Source organism: Salvelinus alpinus, chromosome 25 (assembly GCF_045679555.1).
Source record: "Salvelinus alpinus chromosome 25, SLU_Salpinus.1, whole genome shotgun sequence".
In the NCBI taxonomy this organism is placed as follows: domain Eukaryota; kingdom Metazoa; phylum Chordata; class Actinopteri; order Salmoniformes; family Salmonidae; genus Salvelinus; species Salvelinus alpinus.
The window spans coordinates 38080873-38093639 of NC_092110.1; the positions used below are offsets into that span (position 1 = coordinate 38080873).

At 44.4% G+C, this 12767-nt stretch overlaps 1 protein-coding gene across 1 annotated transcript in view; it reads left to right on the top strand.

The window, feature by feature from the left end:
- Positions 1-12767, top strand: part of LOC139553914 (MAM domain-containing glycosylphosphatidylinositol anchor protein 2-like) — a 196083-nt gene that overhangs the window by 108609 nt on the left and 74707 nt on the right. The window lies entirely within an intron of this gene.

A 12767-nucleotide genomic window follows, 5' to 3' on the forward strand; every position in this document is an offset into this window, starting at 1 on the left:
ATTGTTTTTACAGTACACTTCTGAGAAATGCAATTGGTTTGAACCACAGTTGGTTTACGTTGGTGCCGTGACCCAGGTCTCTGTGAGCCAGATGGAGCTCATCATGCAGTGTGAGTAATGGATGGATGTACTGTGTCTTTGGATGACCATCCACTCCTGATAAATACAATGGCTTCAAATTACGGTTGGTTACATTGGTGTCGTGACCTGGATACGTCTCTGTAAGGAGGAGGGGGTCAGGAAAGGTGGGTAAACTGTGCAATAATCAAAATGATATATTTAAATTGTGACTTGCAATCCGATCGTCACTCATCAGGAGTCGACTATACACTGGAGTGCACATACGTTTTAAGGGGTTTAAGTTAGATGTGTGGGGGTCACCTATGTTGCTATGGTATTTAATGTTCTTGACATACTGTATAGTAACATGCGACTGTAGATGAAGGAAAATCATAAGATCCAACACGTCGCATCGGCTAATCATTAAAGCGTCTGAATTACATTTCCCCAAGTGAGAAAAGGTCAATGTAACCTAATCAATTCCCTCTTGGTTCAACACAACTTTAAGTCGGTAAAAATGTTTTGGAAAAGGGTTGTGTGTCAGTGTTGATGACCATTAGCGGCCTACACTTTAGAGAAACGAGAGGCGTTTTGTAACCGCATAATCCATTACGTTTATTGACCTTGTTGAACAGACAGCGGTGTCCATAATTATTGGCACCCTTGATAAAGATGAGTAATACAAATATATAGAAATACTGAACTATATTGTATCATTTTTTTTTAAACTTAGAATTTATACTAATACAATTGCTCAGAGAAAGAGATTTTGTTTAACAAATCATTTTTAAAAACCTCAAAAAAGATAGAGGTCAAAATAATTGGCAACCCTGTTTTCAGTCCTCCAGCACCCTACCGTTGGGAGGGTAACAACCCTGTTTTCAGTCCTCCAGCACCCTACCGTTGGGAGGGTAACAACCCTGTTTTCAGTCCTCCAGCACCCTACCGTTGGGAGGGTAACAACCCTGTTTTCAGTCCTCCAGCACCCTACTGTTGGGAGGATAACAACCCTGTTTTCAGTCCTCCAGCACCCTACCGTTGGGAGGGTAACAACCCTGTTTTCAGTCCTCCAGCACCCTACTGTTGGGAGGATAACAACCCTGTTTTCAGTCCTCCAGCACCCTACCGTATTTTGTGGTCAATTAACCTTTTCTTTGTGGATTTGAATGTGTGCTTGCTGTTATCGTCTTGCTGGAAGATCCACTTTGTGTCAGCCTCCTGGCAAAGGCAACCAGGTTTTTGGCTAAAATGTCCTGCTACTTGATAAAGTCCATGATGCCGTTGGCCCCAGTACCAGTGGAAGCAAAACAGCCCCATAGCATAAAAAGATGCACCACCATATTCTACAGTTTGTTTGAGGTTATTTTCTGCATGTGCTTCTGTTTTTTCAGCAACAAAGAAATACCCAGGGTAATTTGTCCCAAGAGACCACTTTTTTTTTGAACAAGTTATGTTTTCCAAACTGTTATGTTTACATGAATTCAGATTTTTCCCAGGGATACAAAATATACGTGGATATCTTTGTTAGATAGAATACTATTTTTCCCTTGACGTAGTGATGCTGAATGTAAAAAAAGAAGAAGAATGGCTCAACTTTAGCCAAAAAAACTGGTTGCCTCCGCAAGGAGGCTGATACTTGGTCATAAGTGGATCTTTTCCAGCAAGACAATAACCCCAAGCACAATCCACAAAGAAATGGTTTATTGACAAACAAAAATCAACATTTTGCAATGGCCAATCTCCAGACTTGAACCCCATTACAACTCTGTGGTTTGAATTGAAGAGGGCAGTCCATAAGCGTAGCCGAAGGATATCAAGGATCTAGAAAGATTCTCTATGTAACTTTCAGATGTTTTGAGCATACAGTATTTTTATTATATATTTCATAGTCTTTTTTGCTCATTTTTTCCCCACAGGTGTCAATAATGATGGACCCTTTACATGCAACCCAAATGGCTCCCTATTCCCTATATAGTGCACTACTTTTGACCAGGACTGGCACCCTATTCCCTTTATAGTGCCCTACATAGGGAGCCATTTGGGACTATGGGGGAATATGGTGCCATTTGGGACACAGACTATGAGAAACATCCATCTAATTAATAGTGTTTGCGTTAATTTTAATATTGGAGAGGGAAGATGCCTTGGGCTGGGTTATTGAAATGCAGAGTTGTATCAAGGCACAAGGTGAGACCCAGATGCAGACACAGGAGGCAGACGGTTGGAGTCTTACAATGTTTAATAATCCAAAGGGGTAGGCAAGAGAATGGTCGTGGACAGGCAAAAAGGTCAAAACCAGATCAGAGTCCAGGAGGTACAGAGTGGCAGGCAGGCAGAATGGTCAGGCAGGCGGCTACAGAAACAGGCAAGGGTCAAAACTAGGAGGACTAGAAAAAGGACAATAGCAAAATGATTACAGGAAAAACACGCTGGTTGACTTGACTAAACAAACAAGAAGAACTGGCACAGAGAGACAGGAAACACAGGGATAAATACACTGGGGAAAATAAGCGACACCTGGAGGGGGTGGAGACAATCACATAACAGGTGAAACAGATCAGGGCGTGACGAGTGGGTTGTCGCTCGGATTACCGCTTCTTTCACAGGCCTGTGAAAAATGTGTGATCTGTGACCTGATATACAGTACCAGTCAAATGTTTACAGACTTACTCATTCAAGGGTTTTTATTTTGTCACAAACCGGCTCGAAGTTTGTAACAAAAAGGGAGACAACGTGGAGATAAGGAATAACAAAATATATTTATTAACTAAAGTAAACTAAATACAATTAACAATGGTGTGTGTAGTCAGTAATCAGTAGTGTAAGGGAGTGGTTGAATGCATAAATGTGATAATGAGGGGTGTTGATAGGTGCCAACGCATATAAACAAAACATCCACACAAAAAAAATGCCACAACCAAAATCTATCAGTGTGTCTGCTTGGAGAGTCTCCTCAATGACTGGGGAAGAGGTGTATTTATCCTGGGACACACCCAAGCCCAGGTGTGTCCCATGTCGCTGACGACCCTCCCGGCTCCGCCCACCGACATCCTATTAAGGAAAACAAGAGCAAAGAGAAAGAATTCGGCAGACAGAGTGTGAGGGTCTTTATTTTTACTATTTTCTAGTAAAAAGATTTTCTAGTGAAGACATCAAAACTATGAAATAACACATGGAATCATGTAGTAACCAAAAAAGAGGTATCCTTACTTTTATTCAACTATGACAATTGGGTATATTTTCCACCACTGCAAGAAGGAGGCTAGGGGAAAGGAGGGATGAGGAGGAAGGAGAAGTGGGCACAGAGCCTCATACTGACAGACCTATAGTAGAACCTACACTCTTAGAAAAAAGGGTTCCAAAAGGGGTCTTTGGCTGTCCCCACAGGAGAATCCTTTTTGGTTCCAGGTAGAACCCTTTTTACAGAGGTTTCGACATGGAACCCAAAAGGGTTCTACCTGGATCCAAAAATAGTTATTAAAAGGATTCTCCTATGGGGACAGCCGAAGAACCCTTTTTAGGTTCTAGATAGCCAGGTACAGTCAGAACTACAGAAGAACTGGGCCTAAGTGTGACCTAATGTGGCTAGCTGGATATCTCTACTGTCTCTATACAGGTAGTTTAGTGCTATTCAATATGTTTGTTCTGTAAATCACGACACAGACAATACCCCCTCTACCAGAGCCACAATACGACTGAATTGAATGTAACACTTACAGTGTATATGTAGTTACATCTCTATGGGTGATACTCTAGTCTACCAGATCCACAATGGGTCCACTCATAGTTTGAGTTTCACAGTCAAGGGTGATTGTGAACATCATTACAGCTGCTCCTGCTGCTCTGTGTGTGTGTGACTCACAGATGTTGTTTGTTGTTGCTAGCCAGTTTAACAGCTCTCCACTCATTATGTAACTCCCATGCAGCCATGTCCTTGAGCACGAGGGCTAAGGTTAATTCACTATAAATACAGCACGCCACTGAATGTGATGTTCCACAGAAGTGTGCCTGCTAGCCGTGGGGTCTGTACATTCTGTAGGGTCGTGCGTACAGCACGAGGATGTACCATGTTCTACAGCAAGCACCAACATTTACTTGCATTTGTAGACCTATTTTTCTTCTCTCTAATGAAACTTCTTTCTGCTCTAATAAAACCTCTTTCTGCTCTCTAAATCCTCTTTCTGCTCTCTAATTAAACCTCTTTCTGCTCTCTAATAAAACCCTCTTTCTGCTCTCTAATAAAACCCTCTTTCTGCTCTCTAATAAAACCTCTTTCTGCTCTCTAAATCCTCTTTCTGCTCTCTAATTAAACCTCTTTCTGCTCTCTAATAAAACCCTCTTTCTGCTCTCTAATAAAACCCTCTTTCTGCTCTCTAATAAAACCCTCTTTCTGCTCTCTAATAAAACCTCTTTCTGCTCCCTAATACAACCTCTTTCTGCTCTTTAATAAAACCTCTTTCTGCTCTTTAATAAAACCTCTTTCTGCTCTTTAATAAAACCTCTTTCTGCTCTCTAATAAAACCCTCTTTCTGCTCTCTAATAAAAACCTCTTTCTGCTCTCTAAGGAAACCTCTTTCTGCTCTCTAAGGAAACCTCTTTCTGCTCTCTAATTAAACACTCTTTCTGCTCTCCAATAAAACCTCTTTCTGCTCCCTAATACAACCTCTTTCTGCTCTCTAATAAAACCTCTTTCTTTTCTCTAATAAAACCTCTTTCATGCTCTCTAATAAAATATATTTCTTCGCTCTAATGAAACCTCTTTCTGCTCTCTAATAAAACCTCTTTCTGCTCTCTAATAAAACCTCTTTCATGCTCTCTAATACAACCTCTTTCTGCTCTCTAATAAAACCTCTTTCTTTTCTCTAATTAAACACTCTTTCTGCTCTCCAATAAAACCTCTTTCTGCTCCCTAATACAATCTCTTTCTGCTCTCTAATAAAACCTCTTTCTTTTCTCTAATAAAACCTCTTTCATGCTCTCTAATAAAATATCTTTCTGCGCTCTAATGAAACCTCTTTCTGCTCTCTAATAAAACCTTTTTTCTGTTCTCTAATAAAACCTCTTTCATGCTCTCTAATAAAATATCTTTCTGCTCTCTAATAAAACGCTCTTTCTGCTCTCTAATAAAACCCTCTTTCTGCTCTCTAGTAAAACCTCTTTCATGCTCTCTAATATAACCTCTTTCTGCTCTACAATAAAATATAGTTCTGCTCTAATGATACCTCTTTCTGCTCTCCAATAAAACCTCTTTGAAACACATAAACATTGTCAGAGAGAATCCTGTTCTTGCCATGTCATGGACATGATAAATGAGGACATTCATATTCAAGGATTGAGGAGGGCTTTGTAGCGACCAGCAGTCCTATGTGGAAAATTAATATTCTTTATCAAACAATTTAGTCTTTTTAATCTGTTTATTTGTTTTGTTAAATAGCACCAATAGCACCGGGGCTTTGTGTGGCTCTGGTAGAAGTAGTGCACTATATGGCGAATAGGGTGCCATTGGAGATGAATTCAAATCAAATTTTATTTGTCACATACACATGTTTAGCAGCTGTTTTTGCGGGTGTAGTGAAATGCTTGTGTTTCTAACTCCAACAGTGCAGTAATATCTAACAATTTCACAACAATACACACAAATCTGAAGTAAAGGAATGGAATTAAAAATACACTGCTCAAAAAAATAAAGGGAACACTTAAACAACACAATGTAACTCCAAGTCAATCACACTTTTGTGAAATCAAACTGTCCACTTAGGAAGCAACACTGATTGACAATAAATTTCACATGCTGTTGTGCAAATGGAATAGACAACAGGTGGAAATTATAGGCAATTAGCAAGACAACCCCAATAAAGGAGTGGTTCTGCAGGTGGTGACCACAGACCACTTCTCAGTTCCTATGCTTCCTGGCTGATGTTTTGGTCACTTTTGAATGCTGGCGGGGGCTTTCACTCTAGTGGTAGCATGAGACGGAGTCTACAACCCACACAAGTGGCTCAGGTAGTGCAGCTCATCCAGGATGGCACATCAATGCGAGCTGTGGCAAGAAGGTTTGCTGTGTCTGTCAGTGTAGTGTCCAGAGCATGGAGGCGCTACCAGGAGACAGGCCAGTACATCAGGAGACGTGGAGGAGGCCGTAGGAGGGCAACAACCCAGCAGCAGGACCGCTACCTCCGCCTTTGTGCAAGGAGGAGCACTGCCAGAGCCCTGCAAAATGACCTCCAGCAGGCCACAAATGTGCATGTGTCTGCTCAAACGGTCAGAAACAGACACCATGAGGGTGGTATGAGGGCCCGACGTCCACAGGTGGGGGTTGTGGTTACAGCCCAACACCGTGCAGGACGTTTGACATTTGCCAGAGAACACCAAGATTGGCAAATTCGCCACTGGCGCCCTGTGCTCTTCACAGATGAAAGCAGGTTCACACGCACATGTGACAGACGTGACAGAGTCTGGAGACGCCGTGGAGAACGTTCTGCTGCCTGCAACATCCTCCAGCATGACCGGTTTGGTGGTGGGTCAGTCATGGTGTGGGGTGACATTTCTTTGGGGGGCCGCACAGCCCTCCAAGTGCTCGCCAGAGGTAGCCTGACTGCCATTAGGTACCGAGATGAGATCCTCAGACCCCTTGTGAGACCATATGCTGGTGCGGTTGGCCCTGGGTTCCTCCTAATGCAAGACAATGCTAGACCTCATGTAGCTGGAGTGTGTCAGCAGTTCCTGCAAGAGGAAGGCATTGATGCTATGGACTGGCCCGCCCGTTCCCCAGACCTGAATCCAATTGAGCACATCTGGGACATCATGTCTCGCTCCATCCACCAACGCCACGTTGCACCACAGACTGTCCAGGAGTTGGCGGATGCTTTAGTCCAGGTCTGGGAGGAGATCCCTCAGGAGACCATCCGCCACCTCATCAGGAGCATGCCCAGGCGTTGTAGGGAGGTCATATAGGCACGTGGAGGCCACACACACTAATGAGCCTCATTTTGACTTGTTTTAAGGACATTACATCAAAGTTGGATCAGCCTGTAGTGTGGTTTTCCACTTTAATTTTGAGTGTGACTCCAAATCCAGACCTCCGTGGGTTGATAAATTTGATTTCCATTGATCATTTTTGTGTGATTTTGTTGTCAGCACATTCAACTATGTAAAGAAAAAAGTATTTAATAAGAATATTTCATTCATTCAGATCTAGGATGTGTTATTTTAGTGTTCCCTTTATTTTTTTGAGCAGTGTATATAAATATTTATTTCATGCCAGTCTGGGTTTGTTGCAATTTTATTTATTTTTACATTTTTTATTTTTTCAATGATGTGTTCAAATGAGTCCCGGCACTCCAAAAATATAAACTCTAAGAGAACATTTGTCACGGCTGTGTGGAGAGACGGACCAAGGCGCAGGGTGATTAAAGTTCCACATCTTTATTTACGCGAAACTTCCAAACAACAGGAGGCACCGGACTGGTGACACGCAGCTCAGGGTGAGTGCGGGGAGCAGGCACAGGACGTACCGGACTGGTGAGGCGCACTGGAGGCCTAGTTCATGGAGCCGGAACAGGTGGTACCAGACTGGTGACACACACTTCAGGGCGAGTGCGAGGAGCAGGCACAGGATGTACCGGACTGGGGAGGCGCACTTGAGTCCTAGTGCATAGAGCCGGCACAGGTGGTACCGGACTGGTGACACACACTTCAGGGCAAGTGCGAGGAGCTGGTACAGGGCTGGGGAGGCGTACTGGAGACCTGGTGCGTGGAGCCGGCACAGATTTTACCAGACTGATAGCACGCTCCTCAGGACGAGTACGGAGAGCTCACTCAGGTGGCATCAAACTGATAACACGCTCCTTAGGGCGAATGTCGTGCATCATACACCAACACAACAACTCTCTAATTTCTCTCTCCTCCAGTTTCTCCCTCTTCTCCCAGACTGGCTCTGGTTCACTCCTCGGCTCCGCCGACCACCCCTTGTGCCCCCCCCCAAAAGATTTGGGGGCTGTTTTTGGGCTTTCGTTGTGGCCGCGAACCCCGGCGTCGTCGCTGACCTCCCTTATCTTCTTGCGTCTGAAGGCTTTCGTGTCCTCCCAAGATTTCCTCCCAAGCCCAGGATACCTTCTCCTCCTGGGCACGCTGCTTGGTCCTGGTTTGGTGGGATATTCTGTCACGGCTGTGTGGAGAGACGGACCAAGGCGCAGCGTGATTAAAGTTCCACATCTTTATTTATGCAAAACATCCAAACAACAAGAAACAAACAACGAACCGTGACATCAGAGGTGCCACATGCACTAACTCAAAACAATATCCCACAAAACACAGGTGGGAAAAAGGCTAGCTAAATATGATCCCCAATTAGAGGCAACGATTACCAGCTACCTCTAATTGGGAACCATACAACTCGCCAACATAGACATACAATGACTAGAACACCCCCCTAGTCACACTCCGACCTAACCAAATAGAGAATAAAAAGGCTCTCTATGGTCAGGGAGTGACAACGTTAAAATTGACTGAGTGCCAAAATCCACAGCTAATCATTTCTTTACTTGGCGGCAAAGAAAGTCTCAATTATTAAATTAATTACTATTATTAAATTAATTATTTCATACCTGTACAGCTGTTCAGAACACCAATTACATTTAGCTGAAATTATGAAGGATTCAATTGTAAAACGTAATATGGTGTTACTGTAGTGATATAAACTGTGCATGACAGATATCTATAAACCAAATGTTTGTGTCCCCCTTGGCCTCTGGTCTGGAGGCAACGATCACATCATTTTTTTTCAGTCTGTCCTGTAGGGTAACATCTTCAGTCTGTCCTATAGGGTAACATCTTCAGCCTGTCCTGTAGGGCAACGTCTTCAGTCTGACCCGTAGGGTAACGTCTTCAGCCTGTCCCGTAGGGTAACGTCTTCAGTCTGACCCGTAGGGTAACGTCTTCAGCCTGTCCCGTAGGGTAACGTCTTCAGCCTGACCCGTAGGGTAACGTCTTCAGCCTGTCCCGTAGGGTAACGTCTTCAGCCTGTCCCGTAGGGTAACGTCTTCAGCCTGTCCCGTAGGGTAACGTCTTCAGCCTGTCCCGTAGGGTAACGTCTTCAGCCGGTCCCTTAGGTTAACGTCTTCAGTCTGTCCTGTAGGGTAACGTCTTCAGCGTGTCCCGTGGGGTAACGTCTTCGGGGTGTTCCGGAGGGTAACGTCTTCGGCGTGTTCCGTAGGGTAACGTCTTCAGCCTGTCCCGTAGGGTAACGTCTTCAGCCTGTCCCGTAGGGTAACGTCTTCAGCCGGTCCCTTAGGTTAACGTCTTCAGTCTGTCCTGTAGGGTAACGTCTTCAGTCTGTCCTGTAAGGTAACGTCTTCAGCGTGTCCCGTGGGGTAACGTCTTCGGGGTGTTCCGGAGGGTAACGTCTACGGTGTGTCCCGTGGGGTAACGTCTTCGGCGTGTCCCGTGGGGTAACGTCTTCGGCGTGTCCCGTGGGGTCACGTCTTCGGCGTGTCCCGTGGGGTAACGTCTTCGGCGTGTCCCGTGGGGTAACGTCTTCGGCGTGTCCCATAGGGTATTGACTTCAGCAGCCAGCTCTAGGCTGTGTGTTGTTCCCTCATCCCTAGAAGAGGCACCAGGGCTGTCTGTTTGTTGCATGCGTGCCTGTGTGTCTGCTTGCCTGCCTGCGGGTGTGCGTGCCTGTGTTTAGGAGATGCCTGTTAGTGATGACTCATACAACATCTCTCTATATGTGCATGTCATGTATCCTCCATTTCACAAATCCGTCCTCCTCCTCTTCCTCCTCTTCCTGCAGAGATTGTGATTACAGGGAAGGGAACTAGGGCAGGGAAGAGAGAAGGGTAGCTAGGAAGATAATCCCTGGCACAGGACTCATTACTGGCTGTAGGTCTGGGCACCCGTGTATGCTACTGGATAATGTGGACTTATATCTGTGACAGCTGAGCAGTCTCTTGCAGCAGAGGTAGCAGAGTTTGCGGGGGATTGAGAGGAGAGATGACAGAGGAGAGAGAGAGATACACATGAGAGAGAGAGAGATACACATGAGAGAGAGGGAGATACGAGAGAGATACGAGAGAGAGAGAGATACGAGAGAGAGAGAGAAAGAAACAGAGCAGAGTGAAAGAGAGAGAGAGAAAGAAAAAGAGAGATATGAGAGAGAGAGAGATTTCCCTAGGCTTTAAGCCTCCAGATCAGCATTACTCTGTTATATTGGTAATGAAAATAGCTCTCTCTATCTCTCCCTCTTTTCTATTTCTCTCTCCTTCTCTTTCCATCTCTCTCTCTCTCCCGCTTCCGCCCCACGTCACACTCTACCCAAAGTGAAGCCATTAAGGCCTGGGGGCCATCTGTTAAGGCAGCCCCTTGTATTTAGCCCTGGCGTAAGTGCAAGCGTGTTTTTAATAAATTCCTCTGTCGTAACCGTGTAATCTTTATTACCACTCTGTTCTACATGTCAGGGCCACCGGAGACCAGCTAGTACATGTATTTCAGCAAAGTGCTTTGCCTTGCTTGTATGCTTAGGCTAGCGATGAACGGTTGCAACAATAGCACTCAGTTTTAATTGTGTTTTAATATGCATAGAAGCCATTGTGATGGCTGTTGTTGAAGACATAATAAGACAAAGACCTGGGCTAACTTTGGAAACCTGGAAGAGGATGTCGGTTGACTCCACTGCAACTTCTCAGAAAGCCCCGGAAGGATCTACAGCTCACTTTAAAAGCCTACCTCAGTGAAACTATTGATGTACAATACTGTGCAGCTCTGATTTGGAGACTTCAATTTAGTTCAATGGCACTGTACAATGTCCATCTGAAATATTTCAGGCTTTAGTTCACCAGAAATATCGGAAAGGTATCTAATGATAATAGCCGCAAGACTGATTTCTATGACTTCATCTATGCCACCATAAAGATAGCCATTGGTCAGTTTCTATGGAAGACCAGGTGTATTAGGAATCATTCACTGATTTGTACCTGACGAAAACGGGGACCAGCAAACAACGTGGAGCCCACAGCCCGAATCACCCAGGTAATTGAAATCTCTCAGGTAATATACTTGAACCCAGTTAACTCCCGTCTCACCATAACAGTATGGGTGCTGCAGCAGCAGCCAGTCTGTCTCCAGACCTTTTCACTTTAAGGGTTAATCGAGTTCATTGGCCAGGCATGTTTCAGCAAAGTGCTGGATCAACAGCCGGGCCCCCGAGCTAGTCGCATCACAGAGGGCCTGGTTGGCTTTGTTGGAGGATCTCAACTTAAATCAGACGGTGAGCTGGCCAAAGGGGGGTACACTCCGCTGACTGGAAAGATCAATGCCCATACTTGTCACCTTTTCACCCACTTTGAGTTTTCGCGGGCAGGAACAGTAACAGGGAAAGGGAGATGACGTCATTTGCTCTGGAGCACTGTTCTGAGGAACAGCACAGTCATTCAGTGTCTGGTTCTTAAATCACAGACGTGCCACAGACTGGACAGAAACAGGCTGTTAGCACTGTGATTATTGTGCTTTGCAGACATTTGGGTATGTTGTGGTGGACTGTCATTACAATTGCTTCACTGGAACCTGGTAAAATGATGTTTGTAGTGTAGCTAGCCCCTCAATGGCTCTGAATTCACTGTCAGCATGCAGTCAAAGCTGTAACCACGTTTGGAGCTAACTAGTGCTCTCAAATCAAATCCAGATGTCGACAGCAGATGGGGGTTGTATTCATAACATTGCTAAGTTAGCTAGCATTTTGAGAAAACAAGTTATATTAAATGGCTCGCTAGCGTTAGCAACGTTTGGTGGTCAATGAGACCGAGAGCTATCTAACCAGCTGAGCTAGCAAACAATGTAACAAAAGTATAATTTCAGATTCGAAAAAATGCTTAATCAACAGATTTCTGAAATCACAGTAGCTAATACTCCTGGTGCACTGTTAAATTATTTAGCTATTTAACCATATATTTTTAAGAAAATGCTGTTTTTGCCATAGTCCTCACTGGCTATTTAAACGTGAGATTGTCCGAGGGGTTGCTCAACGACAGTTGCTATCCATTGCGGCTGGGTTTAGCGAAGGGTCAATTGAAAGGGAACAGTTTCGAGATTATGGGGAAATTATTAGACCAAAGGTGAGGACAACACAAGACTGAATCCAAACATTACCCTGTCTATTGTCAACATGACTAGCTAAGTTATAAAATACGATATTACAGTGTTAGGCTTTTACAATGCAATTCATGGAAATAGATCATCATTATGTTGCACATAGAAATGAGTCATGAGTGCATTAAGGTGTGTGTGCCGCGGCAAATTTTCTTTACAACAGACAAACATAGGCTCAATCTGTTCAGAACAACCCATGGTATCTGTCACGTTGTTATAAAGGGATCGGGAGACAGGCGCAGGAATGCGTAATATTTTTTTTATATTGACCCAAATTACAGCGTGCCATGTAAAGGCACAGGGACAAAGACTAAACAAACACGTATACAAAACACAGGGTTGAAACCCAAACAAAAGAGCGAGGAACACCTCGGATATATACACCGGGACGAAACCCGTAATCATCTGCACCCTACAAGCGGCACGAAAGACAAAACACAGCACAGGTACTCACACGACCAACGGACATTGGAACAATAATCGACAGAACAATGGAAACCAAAGGGCACATTTATACAATTACAATCAGTCGGAATGGGGACCAGGTGTGCGTAATGACACAG